At 51.7% G+C, this 13,703-nt stretch overlaps 1 protein-coding gene across 5 annotated transcripts in view; it reads right to left on the reverse strand.

Annotated features, from left to right (window-relative positions):
• Rgs12 (regulator of G protein signaling 12) overlaps positions 1–13,197 on the reverse strand; it is a 99,576-nt gene extending 86,379 nt beyond the window's left edge. For 2 of the 5 annotated variants that reach the window (XM_087909103.1, XM_087909102.1), the window contains exons 1-2: positions 13,110–13,178; positions 11,767–11,838 (exon numbers count right to left, since the gene is read on the reverse strand). The gene's annotated coding sequence lies outside the window, so the exon portion shown is untranslated. Of the gene's footprint in view, positions 1–11,766; positions 11,839–13,109 lie in introns of all 5 variants that reach the window. The other 3 variants (XM_085691991.2, XM_087909101.1, XM_085691990.2) reach the window with 3 other exon arrangements.
• Positions 13,198–13,703: the final 506 nt, after the last annotated feature.

Consider the following 13,703-nt stretch of genomic DNA (forward strand, 5'->3'; position numbering starts at 1 on the left):
GCTGCATTTGTCTAACTCTGTGAAGCTGCATTATTTTGTCTGTCTAAAACACCTGGTTGGCCTAAATAAGAGCTGAATGACCAATAGCAAGGCAGGAGCAAGGATAGGTGGGGCTGACAGGCAGAAAGGACAAATGGAAAGAGAAAAAGATCAAGAAGCAAGAAAAGAAGGTGTAACCACCAAGCCACTCAGTCAGATACAGAATAAGAAGGGAAGAAAAGATATACAGAAACAGAGAAAGATAAAAGCCCAGAGACAAAAGGTAGATGGTATAACTTAAGAAAAGCTGGCTAGAAACAAGCCAAGCTAAGACCAGCCATTCATAAGAAAGAATAAGATTCCATGTATTTATTTGGAAGCTGGGCGACAGCCCCCAAAGGGTGAAGAGAAAAGAAATGAAAGCAAACAAACAAAAAGAAAAAATCAACTACATGGGTCTTCTCTGGGGAGCGATGGGCAGAACTGTGGCCCTACCACACTCGCACTGTAATGCCCGCACTCATGCATGCTCCCTCTCCAACCACAGTCATGCAAACAAGCTGGTGTTAAGGATATGAGAAAGGGGGACAGGTAGTCCTGACCATTCAAGGGAGCCCAGGGAAAGGGATGGGGAGAGGTGTCATTCAGCAGAGACAGCGTGTGTGTCTGGAGGACCCAAGGGTAGGGCTCAGGATGTAAGATGGAGACAACAACACCTCCAGGAAGACTCAGCCCTGGGACACCGTGACTTTAGCGAGGTCACCAGTCCCACAGGTGCCACGACATGGCAAGCTGTCAAGCCTCAGCCTTATAGCTTCTTGTTTTGGCAGCTCCAGAAGCAGAAGCAAACACAAGGGACCGCAGGAGGGACACAGCACAGGATGGTCTGCCTGGGACAGTGCTGACCATGGTATCACTGTGAAGATCAACCATCACTGCAAGCTGCTCCAGGACCAGAGATGCAGCACCCTCCTCCAGGGCCAAGAAACCCCTCACTTGTCTGGACCAGTCTATGGAACACAGACACAGATGGTACTCCAGAGCCCAGCCTCATCAGTACAGGTGCCGCCAAGCTACATTCTCTAACAGGGACCTACCCACAGCAGATCCCCTGGCCACTTCTTGCCCTCCCCCACAGCAATTATGCTCCCCACCCCCATCCACAACACCTGTGGCTGTTAAACACCCACCGGGCACCACCTACATCAACATCTCTATCAGGCACACACCGAAGACCAACAGCTGTCCCACTGACACCACCCCACAGGTTCAAGTTGATGGTCCCTGACCTCCCAGTTACTGTAGCAGCCTGATTCCTAGGCCCTTCATGAACAACCTTGTGGAGGCCCAGGCCTGCCCTCCTACCCATCCATCCTCCTGACCCTGGCGGACCTGGATCTGGACCTATCAGGACACAGGGTAGAGGTAGGACCAACAGGTTCTTAAGCCACATGGTTGTCACCAAGCAAGGCACAGAGCAGCAAGGTGAGAAAAACAGCTCCTTTCTGTGAAGACCTCTCAGGCCACAGATCAGGGGCCACAAGGCCACTACACTAGACAATACCACTGACTTCTGACACCTGCTGCTTCATGAATTACTCCCAAAGCAGTGGCTACCCGGCACTTGGGTGCAGACATCCCCAGCTGCTCTCAGCCAGCTTACTTCAGCTTTGGCCTACTGAAGACCCTTCTGTCCGCTTCTCCTTAGGGACCCAACTTCTGTCTAACCGCACTCCAAGCCTCCCTCCCCCGCTCTAGCTCTCCCTTAAAAACTTGCTAGAGCCAGGCGGTGGGGGCATGAGCCTTTAATCCCAGAACTCAGGAGATACAGCCAGGAGGTGGGGGCGCACGCCTTCAATCCCTGCACTGCGAGACAGAGGCAGGCAGATCTCTGAGCTTGAGGCTAGTCAGAGCTACACAGAGAAATCCTATCTCCAAAAACAAACAAAATAATCACTAGCTATCAACTCCTAAGCCTCCCTTCCCCTTTCTCTCCTTTCCCCTCTGTACTGCTCCCCATCCATGCAACAGCCAGCCTCCTTAGAAAATCCAGACCCCATGGCCTCAAGCTGTCCCCACCACTCAGTCACATGGTTTTATGACACCACCTCTGCTACAAGGCATCCCACCCACCTAGGGTCCTGGGTTCCCTCTCAAGTTCTTTACATCAGTGTCCCCAGCCCTTCAGTATCCCTCTGGTCCCCTCATTGTGCTCCCAGACCTCTGAAACCTGGTCCTCCCTTCCCTTCTGGCTACAGCTCACAACTGGCCTCCTCTTGTGGCAGCTTCTATCCTCATTCTCCTGCCCCTTCTAGAAGGTTCAGTCTCTAAGAATGGCTCCCAGCTGTCTCCCCATCCCCAGGGATTTCCACTCCATGTCTGGTCTCTTACATGCTTATCTCCCACAAGCATGCCCAACAACCCAATCCCAGCAGAGTCCAAACACCCTCAGAGACAAGGTCATCTCTCCAGATGTCAGAGGAAGACAGCCAGCCCCTAAGAGAGCACCCTAAAACCTTGCCAAGGACATGTAGATACCAGATGGTGCCACCTCAAGATAAAGTTATCCAAACTATGACAGACTACCACAATAGAGCATCTCTTAAGCCCAAAACATGGGGCTGGATTGTAGCCATCCACAGCATAGAGCAGAGCAAACAGAGTCAGAGAGGTTGGAGGCCCTGTCCCTGAGCTGCAAAGAGGATGAAACATGAGCTGGGTTTGCCCGCAAGGAGACAGGAAGGCCCCTACCTCAAGGGTATGTTTGGGGTTATACACTTAAATTGTAGGTTGTATGTGAGTAGAGAATTCTGAAATTCTGGCCGCAGCTGAAATTGAAGCCAGGTGCCAGCATCTGGGAGGATGTCTGGCTTGTTTGACTTTTTAAAGCGGGGAGAGGCTAAGAATAAAGGAACCCAGAGAATAATGGGTGGGATCATGTAGCTGCCAAAAGAGAGGGCCTCCACCTACCCTGCAACTCAAGGGACAAGGGCTGTAGTGTTCAGATAAGACACCAAGGGACCCTGTTAGTTCTATCCAGTCTCTAATGAGCAGCTAGCAGCTTGGATCCTGGGAGAGAGTAACGGTTAGTGTGGGGCAATGGTGGGTTAGTTGGTTCAGAAGTTAGTGGGTCATTTCCCAGAGACAAAGACAGACAAGGAGCTGTGCACTCTGAGCAGAGAACATAGAAAGTGCCCCCACAAAACAGAGCAAAAGACAAGAACGTACCACAGACAACACTTAAGTTGAGAGGGCACAGAACTTCAGCAGAAACACAGAGGCCCCCAAACTCCAGGACCAGCCCACTAACAACACAGTGGGCTGGTCACTCCTCACACCAGCACCTGTGTGTATGAGCACAGCTTTGCCCGTCCCTAAGACAGAAACCTGTGGTGACTGGGGAAGGGGGACCAGATGACGTGCTGCCATCCAGATGAGATCTGTCCCGCTCAGATCACTACCGCCACCAGTTGGTCTTCTCCATCAGCCAAGGAGCATCATCAGCACTGAAAAGCACCAGCTCTGGTCGCAGGGGACAGGTGGACCACCGTGGGGAAACCCATGCCCTGTCTGCCTTCCCACAGGCACCTCAAACAGCTTCACTAAAAAGAGCAGGCTGCTGTGCCCACATCTGTCCCACACATCAACATGAGAGCTTTCTCCGTGCCAGGCACGAGAAAAACAACAGGGACAACAGGGCCCACCTGGGGAGCCCACTCAGGGACTGCAGGTCCCTGTGCAGAGAATCTAAGAGAGGAGGCACCAAGCTGAGGGCAGGAAGATGCCAGCTCCACTCCCATCAGCTACCCACCTCACCTGCACCCTCTTCTTGGAACATGCTCCCACCTCCCACTCCCAGGGCCACTATCAGAAGCTCAGATTGCACGGGCTTGCTTCCTGCCCTGGTGTACTTGAACACGGATGTGCAGCTATGGTGGGAGGTTTCTAGAGGTGCTAAGTAAGACTTGCCCCCCTCAAACTCACAGTAATTCACCGATGCAACAGTATTAAAAAGTAATGGAACATTAACACATTAGGCTACCCTGTAAAAGTAGTAATGCTGCTCCCACAGGAGTGGGTCAGTTCGCACCAGAGCAGGCTGTAGAAAGGGTGTGTTTGGCCCCTCCCGGCTTGCTTCCTCTTGCTTATGCTCTCACTCTGTGGTGCTAGATCACCACATGAGACTGGTGACCATGAGACTGACCAGGGGCCAGTCAGAAAGGGCTAGTCAAATTTGGAGAGTTACACAAACCTCTTTACCCTATTGAGCACCCCAGTGTTGGGTATTTTTGTTATGGTGGCAGAGAGATCGCTATGGCAGGTCTTTTAGCAAGGTGCCCCATAATCTAGAGGGCAAGGCACATCCCTGCCCTCAGAGCAAGAGTTCTGCCAGAGCTGCTGAGCCAGAGAAAGAAGGGTTGCTCCGCAATACTACTGAGAAGTGGAGGAACCTTTGGGAGGCAGGGCCGACTAGAGGAAGCTAGGTCATTAAGATATGTCAAGGTCTGAATGTGAAATGTCACCAACGGCCTTGTATTTCAAACACGATCTCCAGCTTGTGGTGCTGTTCTGGGAAGCTGTGAAACCTTTAAGGTATGGGACTTTACTGGAGGCAGTGGCTCACTGGGGAGCAGACTCTGAGAATTAGCCTGGTCCAGTTTCAGCCTGAGTTCTTGCCTCCTGATCTGCACAGATATGACAATCTGCCCTGCAAGTTCCCACAACCAATGATGCCCCAGTCACCATGCCTTCCACAGCTTGATAAACTGGATTCCCTTAAACCAACCCTGAGCTAGAGCCAAGCTCTCCTCCCTAGGATGGCCTGTCAGCTATCTCAGCAACAGGAAAAGAAATGAGACATGGTGTACCCTGGAAGGGCACTGGAACCCTAGTTTCTTCTTGCCTGTCCTGCCTTGGCTGCCAGGAGGTAAGCTCTGCTCCACCATCTGCTCCTCCCATGATGCGCTACACACAGGCTCAAGCAATGAAGTCCACCAACCAAACACATATCCATATCAATCACCAGGGATCTTGCTGAGCACACATTCAGAAGGAAACCAAACACCAGAGGACTGACAGACACCCTGGCACATTTCCCAGCTGCCCGGAGCGACAGGGCCTTCCATCCTCCAGGAGAGGAAACGAGGGCTGCCTTGCTTTCTACACCCAAGCCCTTCACCCATGACCCTGTGCCCAGCCCAACCCGACACCCCCACAAGTGCTGTGAGGATGACCGCCTTCAGGGACACATGAGCTCTCCAAGCTAGGCAGCAGTACAGTGCTTCGTGGCTGCGGTCAGGACCACTCCCTGCCAGGTTACCTGTACTGGTTACCCTGTAAGACAGGCACACAGAGACAGCACTGCCTCTCTAGTTGTCCCACGGTTCAGCAGAGCAGACAGCACCTCTATCATTGGTCACATCTCCAGTCAGGTAAGTAACCAATGGAGGGGCATGCAATGCAAGACAGGCAGGAAGCCCTGCTAAGGTCAAAGAAATCTAAAGGACTCGAGGAGGATAACCTCCAGTCTCCTGTTCCGCATGCTGTGTCTACCACTCCCCTGGAACACTCACCTGCACCTGTCTCCCAGCCTGCACCCTCCTAGAAATACACCCTCACAGCCAGACCTCCTCTGTGCAGCCAATGGTAGCTAAGGCTCCAGAGTCCCTGCTTGCAAGCACCAGCTAGTGAAGCTGTTCTATCATGTACATGGTCTAAACAAGACAGCCAGAGTCCCAAGGGGGCCCCCAGGAAAACTGAGGAGCATGATTCCACACCATATAGAGCGAACAGGGATTATTTTGTAGGCATGACTCAGGTCATATGGAATGCCAACAAGGAGATCCACAGATCCATCAAGTTTCTGAGAAAATGATGGCATCAGAAACACTACCAGTTGGAAGTGAAGAGGCAGAAGGCCTCAGGAGGACAGTGGGCACTGGATCCTGTGAGCCCTCCTAACAGGAAGCAGTGACAGGTGTCTCAGCTGCAGGAAGAGCACATTCCAGGAGGAGAAACAAGACCGGGAGGAATACGGAGGTCTTGGGGTTTAACAAGGACCCTGCAGCCATTCCCAGTCCAGACTTCAGGGTGGCCACAGCTTGGAGGCCGTCTCAGCTCCCAGTCTTCTCTGCACTGCGCAGGAAGGCCTGCGGTGGGGACATCTGTCCTGGGTACGGGCAGGTGGGCCGACTGTTTGTCCCTTCAGTTTTCTCTCCAAGGGGTTGGGTCAGGCTCTCATCTGCACCAAACCAACCCAAGTGCTAGAGTCTGACCTGCTACTGCTGTGGATGGGAACACATTTTGTATGTAGGATAAGGGCCACTGGGACCAGCAAGAGGTGGGACAGGGAGAGGTGACCTCTGAGATGCCCCGTAACCAGGCCTCCTATTTATCCTGCCCTTAATAGTATTCTTGCCTTAGATGCGAAACGGACCTAGTGACTCACTTCCAACTACTAAACCACAGCAAAAGTGATGAGGGGTCAGCTCTGAGGCTAGGTTACAAAAGGACTGTGGCTTTTGTCTTACCCTCCCCCTTCTCCCTCACTCTGAGGGAGATGTCAGGTTGTGAGCGTCCCTAACTAGACACCCACATGACAGGGAGCCAACAAGATGGGAAGCCTGCCAGTAGCCGTATTAGCAACCTTGGAAGAGGATCTTCTCGAGCCAGCAACTGCCACAGGTGAAACGTGGAAGCAGCTCCTCCCGACACAGCTAGGACTGACAGTTAAATCCCAACCTGTGTGAGTGCTGACCACAGAAGCACGCTGTGCAGTGTAAGCTGCTGTGCTGGGGACAACCTGTTGCTTCACAGTAGATGGCAAATGTCACAGAGAACACAAGATGAAAATATCATCACTTGGTCTGCTATCGCTACACTATAATAAATACACACATAACAGCATTGTTTATTTCTGGGTGGCCAAGCATAGGAAGGTGTTTTCAGACAGGTTCCCTAAAATTGAGTCTGTGACAAGATGACAGCTGCAACATCAGAGCTATTCCAACAAGAAAGTCAAAGCACTGGCGGGAGGGACCATCACTGGATAGCCACCTGGTAGCTCAAGCTCTCGCCATCCGAGTCTACTAATCCCACTGACAAATGCAGAGATGAGCTCAAGCACATCCTACATCCTGGGTCCAAACCTCCACTCAGAGACTGTTCTCCAAGCCTGCTGGAAGTCCTTGGCGGCTCATGTCTCCAGTGTGTTTGAGAGCAGCTTGGCAGCCATTCCACTGCAGGGTGCCCAGGGGCCAATGGAGCAGTGTTGGCTGGCTAAGCAAGCATAGTGTTGCTCCCCTCCCAAGCTCTTCTATAGGCAGCGTTCCTCCAGGGTTTCTGTAAAGGTCAGTCCCTGTGATTTTAACATTTTAGGTGCCAAGAAACCTGAGGCCAAATATTAGGACCATACAGATGAGTCAACTCTTCTCTTGCATAGCAAACCCTTTTCTCCCTATTCCACTCAGTCTTAATACCAAACATTCAATCTATTGCTAAATTGCAGCACAGAAATTAGGCATGAAGAATTCCTTTAAACAGTGACTCTGAGTTCACCTTAGAACGTCACATTCCGAAGGAGAAAGAAGTAGGGGTGGTAGAGAAGAAAGTAAAGACAGCCATCACTTGGCCTGCTCCGCTCTCTAAATACACACTATCATCACAGTTGAGGACTACTGACAGGTGGAGGGGGTCAGAGACAACACAGCTAGACTAATGTCACAGCTGCCACATGAAACAAGCTTCAAATGTTGGCTGAGCGTAAATATTGGGCCTTAGGAGACAAGGCACAATGATCACGGGTGGCTTCCACAGCCCTTCCCCAGAGGACTCACCTGTGCTCACAGCTCCCTGATGCACCCTCCAAATACAAGCTAAGCTGCCAGGACCCAAAGAGCAGTGTTTCCCATAGGAAGTAGAACCAGGACTTGCTGCATACCCAGGGACCTCAGAAGAGAGAAGACCAGGAACACAGAATGTCCAAAGGCTGCAGGGACCCTGCCTCCAGGCAAAGCTCAACTCACACTTACCTGTTTTCAGATTTAGCAGCAAAGATACTATCTCAAAAGGCAAAAGGTTTGCTTTTCTTGTCTTTGAGCAACTATAATTTTTCCTGATGTAAAGTTCACAACTAGCAAAACCCAAAGGCTAGCCTATTCACAGAAACAAATATGTACAAGCTCCCAGTATAAAAGAAGGGACAATGCAAGGCCACCAATGACGAAAACAGAGATCCAAAATGCAATGCTTCACATTGCCTGAGTTCACCCACTACACAAAGGGTGCTAGAGATTGCACTGTGTGCATGCAGGCAGGGCCTCCAGCTACTCACAGATCACAGCAGAGGTGAGGTGCTCATGCAGTGCAGTGCCATTGCATGGGATGAGGGAATAGAGGAATGGGCACTGTCCCTTGGTTCCTTGGGATTCTACACTGTAGCACTGCAGACACTGACAGTGCCCATTTCTTCGGTGTCCCCACAGGTTGAGGACCTGATTCTTTGGGCAGGGAATGGAGTCATAAGCCACAGAAACCAACAAAGACCTGACTGCATGGGGTCCACCTGCCAGAGGTCGAGGACCTTCAAATGTAATAGCAGCAGCACACTGACCCAAGAAATCAGCAGAGAGAGTAGCTAGCCTCCACCACTACTTCATGAGACCCCCACGGCCAGCTGAGACCAGGGCTAGCACTGAGAATGGATGCCACCCGAGCCCACAGTCTGCTAGGCAGAGGACATTTGTCAACTCATTCCTCTCACTATGGGCACCAGTCTAGGCTCCCGAGTTTTAGAAAAGAGACAGAACATGCAGAAGTCACAGTGTGTCAGGACAAAGGTCCTCACTGTCAACGGCTCTGCCACGGCAATTCTGATACCAGAAACACCAGTTCTAAATCTATGAAATATTTAAGAGCAAACCATCCTAATTTTTCCCTTTCATTTTATTTGATCTTTCCTTGGTATAGCTACTTGATATTTAGTTCTGCTTGTGGTTTTTAAATCTGTGCAAAGCAAGTCTTTGAAGACAGTTGATTGATTTCACAAAAGCATGAGGCACTCACATCAGTAGATGCTGCATAAAAGACCAACAGTTTTTTTGGCAGTCCAGTGTCTCAAACACTATGCAGCAACATTTTCTCTGACAAGCCCAACTATAAAGAGACAAGGCTATTCCCTGGTGCCTATAGTCCCACCCAAGGAGCCTAAGCTCTCCCCATCCTGGGCACCCTTCTCTCCTGTTCCTAGCTAACCTTACCACACTTCCATCACAACTGTCCCCTGCATCAACTGCACAAAGGACAGAAGACTGTCTAGAGTTCTATACCCAGTTAAGATAACAAGGAACTAGACCATAAGGAAGGTTTCAAAATCAAGAGGAATGGTTCTCTGTTCTTAGCTACTAAAAAGGTAGAGTTTTAGCAAGACAAGGATGGATCTGAGATCAGACGAGGAACCTGGCACACAGGAACCCAATACAGAGCAGTATAGCACAGGTGACCCCAGCTGACAGCTCTGTAGATCTCTGGACTTCAGAACAGACTGGAGAAGGCTCTTCTCGTACCACCAGCTGTAGGTGTGGACTAACATGAGGATGTATTGAAATCCAGTCCTGGCACACCAGTGACAGCAAGATCAGACCACAAGTGCATGATGGGAGCTGTGCTGGCATCATGCAAGTGATGGCAGATGGCTTAAGGAAGAGGCTCCACTATTAAAAGGGGCATGGAGAGATGATTCGGTGGTTAAGGGATCTTGGCTCAATTCCAGCACTTACATGGTGGCTAACGATCATCCATAACCACAACTCTGGGGAATCCAACAGGCATGCATATGGTCCATAAGCATACATGTAGGTAAAATATTCATATACACACAAAAATATCTTTTTTTTTAAAAGATGAGACATGGGGGGCGGTGAGTGCACAGAGACTTGAAACTCCATCCATCTAGGGTAGCCCCTCTGGGGCTGGGCACAGAATGCCACTGTTGAATTTAAACCCATGGGTTAGTTTCCAACAAGCCAGTGTCATGGAAGGAAAACTAAGACCATGGCTCAGAGATAGATGAGCGAAGTACAAAATATATATGTATATAGCACACAGTGTGTGCATGTGTATGTGACTGCCTGAACAAGGCAGGGGACTCATGGGGATGCCCTTACTACAGAGTTGGGGACAGTGAGGTCATAAAAGAACAAGGAAAGGAAACAAAGGACAAATAATATGTTCCCCTTCTCTTTCGTCTATCCCCAGACCTTTAAAGACGCTGCGTGCAGTCACTAATCAGGTTAGTGCCGCCTGGAACAAAGGACTTCTGCATGGGAGAAGCTTGGAGTTTCTAAAATGGTAGCCCCTGAAAATCAGAAGCAAAGTTCCCATGCATATTTGGGCTTGCTTTTGGGTTTAAGGTTTGGGGTTTTTTTTGATTTTTTTGGGGGGGGGCTGTTTGTTTGTTTTGTATTTTGAGGCAGGGTTTCCCTGTGTAGCCTGTACTGTCCTGGAACTTGATTTGTAACCAGGCTGGCCGCGAACTCACAGGTCCACCTGCCTCTGCCTCCCCAGTGCTGGGATTAAGGGCATGCACCACCAAGCCCATCAAGACTGTTTTTAAACTATGTGTACATGTGTGTAATGCTCATGCAGTCCAGAGCCTGGGGAGGCCAGAGGCATCAGTTCTCCTAGAACTAGATCCTTAGGGAGCTGTGAGCTGTCCAAGGCAGGTTCCAGAAACCAAACACGGGTCCTCTGCAAGACCAGTACACACTCTCAGCCACTGAGCCATTTCTCTAGTGTGGTGATTTTTGTTGATGTTTTGAGACAAGGTCTCACTTGGCCCAGGCTTCAGCATCAAGTTCACCATCCTCCTGAGTGCTGGGGTTCAGGCTACTACTGAGTAGATTTCTGGAGACTGTAGTTTTCACTGGATTGCTGAAGGAGTGGGAACCCCCACCTTCCTAAATAGAATAAACGGACACTGCACCCTTTCACAGCTGGGCATGCATCCAGAAACATGTCCACGGGGCAGTGAAACCACAAACTACTGCAGTCCTTGTTGTGTAGGACCCTTGGGTAGATCCATGTGTCCCACCCTGGGAAAAAAAGCAGGACACAGCTGTTCCTCAGTGAGAAGGGGAAACCACACCAGGGTCTTTGCAGATGTAAACTGAGAACTTCAAATCTCCTGGCAACCCTAAATGTCCTTAAAGACCAAGGCAAAAGGAGGTTTAAGACAGAAGAGAAAGCCGTGTGATACTGGAACCAAGCCCTGAACCCAGGGATGAGACTAGTGTCTACCTGACATGAGAAGTAAGGAGATTCTCCCTGAGCCCCAAAGGACATGTGGCCAGTGAGCCCACTGCACACTTCTGGCATCCGGAGCCATGAAGAATAAACTGTTGTTTTAAGCCACTAAATTTAAGTCTCTGCAATAGCTCAAGAGGAAACTAAAGCAAGTGCTGACTAGTAAGTAAATGTTTGCAAGGTTTCCAGCAAACTCTCTCTCTCTCTCTCTCTCTCTCTCTCTCTCTCTCTCTCTCTCTCTCTCACACACACACACACACACACACACATATACACACACTCACACAATGTTAAGGGCCTTCAGCCACCCGATACCATCTTTGTGCACTTGTCAGAGCAAGGCAAGAAGCCCACAACCAAAGCAGCATGCTCCCTCAGCCAGATGGAACCAGCATGTTGGGCCTGTCTCAGATACAGACGTCAAATGACACCGGGATTAGAGCTCAGCCTCAGCCTCTCCCACCCCGGGATCCTTGAAGAACCTACTGCAGCTGCCAGTGACCAGGCTCAGCATCACCTCTGTGACCGCCCACCATCCATCCTCTTGAGGCTGTTGTTCTAAATGTAAGACAAAAAGTCAGTCAGTCCTTGACCCTCCTGTGTGACACGTAGAACCACAAAATGCCTCCTGTCACAAGCTGGCACTCGGGGATGCACTGCAGTTTGGTCTTCAGTATGGACCCTTGCCTTCCCCTGACTTCTGCAAAGCCTGGGACACACACGCCACCTCAAGTCTGAGGGCTTTTCCTTAGCTCTGGGACTTGCTGACCTCCTCTGCCAGCTCTCTGGCCTCTCCTCTTCCCTGTCAGAGCAACCGTCCTTCTGCATGACACTCCACCAGGGTAGGGGCCAAGAAGCTTCAAGGTCCTACCCAAGAGCCTTACCTAAGCCATGCCCCTCTAGCCCCATGACCTTCTCTGTCCCAACAGTGTCCCTGAAGCCCAAGTCCTGACTTCTTGGTACTTGTCATCTGGCCCCCAAATGAAAAAGGTGTAACATTTTTATTCCCGTTTTTCTGCAGCAGAAACTTCATACCGACAATAGTGCTTCCTTCAGAAACTTTGAAAACTTAAGCACAATCCCTTGATTCAAAATTGATTTTGCTCCTCTCCCCCCATCCACACACACCAGTTGCTTACTGTAGTCTCAAGGTTTCACTCCCAGGGCGACTTCCCTGTACCAGCTTTGCCTCATCTACACTCCACGGGTCTGAGCCCATTCCAGGAGCCTAGGCCCCCTCTATCTGTATTCTATGGGTCAGAGCCCCTCTGTCTACACTGCAGGGTTCTGAACTCCCCAACACCTACAGCTGAGTCCCCTGCCTACAATCCATAGTTCCGCTCTCGTCTATACTCCATAGGTCTGAAACCCTTTATCTACACTCGACAGCTCTGAGACCCCTTGTCTACACTCCACAGCTCTAGTCCCTCCGTCTATATTCCATAATTCTCGCTGTGGGCTGCTCTGCGTTCTTGCCCTACATTTCCTCAGTTCGGGTCCTTGGAAACGGTCTCTGCCCAAACAATGCAGCCGCGGGCTGAGTTAGACTTTAAATCCCCCTCACGGCTGGCCGGACCCGCTTCTGAGCCGGGTCAGATCCCGCCCGGGTCCGGTGGGCTGCGGCCCGTGCAGAACCTGCACATCCGGCCTGTGTGGGACCCCGGCCGTCGTCCGCGCGAGCAAGTTCCCGGAGTCCCGCGCGAACAAAGAAGGCGCGGGCGGCGCCCGAGCTCGGCCCCACGGCCGCAGGCCGACCAGCCCGGGCCGTGCGGGGGCGCGCGCCAGGGAAGAAAGACGCGCGAGGGGGCGCGCCGGCCCCGCTCACCTACCGGGCCGCCGCTTGCTCCCGCCGGGCGCCCGCCGAAAGCACCAACGGTCACCACCGTCGCCGGGCCGGGGGCGGGGCTCCGGGAGGGGCGGGGTCCGACCCCTGATAGCGGAGCTCGGGCTCCAGGGGGCGGAATTGTAGGGCGTGGCCCAAGGTATAGGGGGCGTGGCTCAGTGAGGGGCGGGTCAGTCCGTTGTCCGGGACTCGGACCCGCAAGGTCCAGCTTCTGGGGGCGTGGCTCCAGGAAGGGCGGGGTCCAGCCAATTTGAAGGGAGGGACTCAGGTCTTGGCGGCTGGCTTCACTCTGGATCCTCCGGGCTCCGTGTTTTGGAGGGTTCAGTGTTTAGGGGATCGGATTTGAGGAGGGGACGGGTCAGACCGTTGGATTGCCTGTGTAGGGACCGACCGACGGGGGGAGGGGGGAAAAAAAAAGAGTCCTGCTTCTGGGGGCGGGGCTTCTGGTGGGGCGGGGTCCAGCGATTGGGGACAGACGGAGTCGGGCTCCCAGGACTGGAGTGCTCAGGAAGTAGGGACGCGCCCGGGACGTAAGACCTAACGGAAAGCACAACCTCCTGGGCAAAGGGCTAGGCAGGAG

Source organism: Myodes glareolus, chromosome 8 (assembly GCF_982192425.1).
Source record: "Myodes glareolus chromosome 8, mMyoGla1.1, whole genome shotgun sequence".
NCBI classification, from domain to species: domain Eukaryota; kingdom Metazoa; phylum Chordata; class Mammalia; order Rodentia; family Cricetidae; genus Myodes; species Myodes glareolus.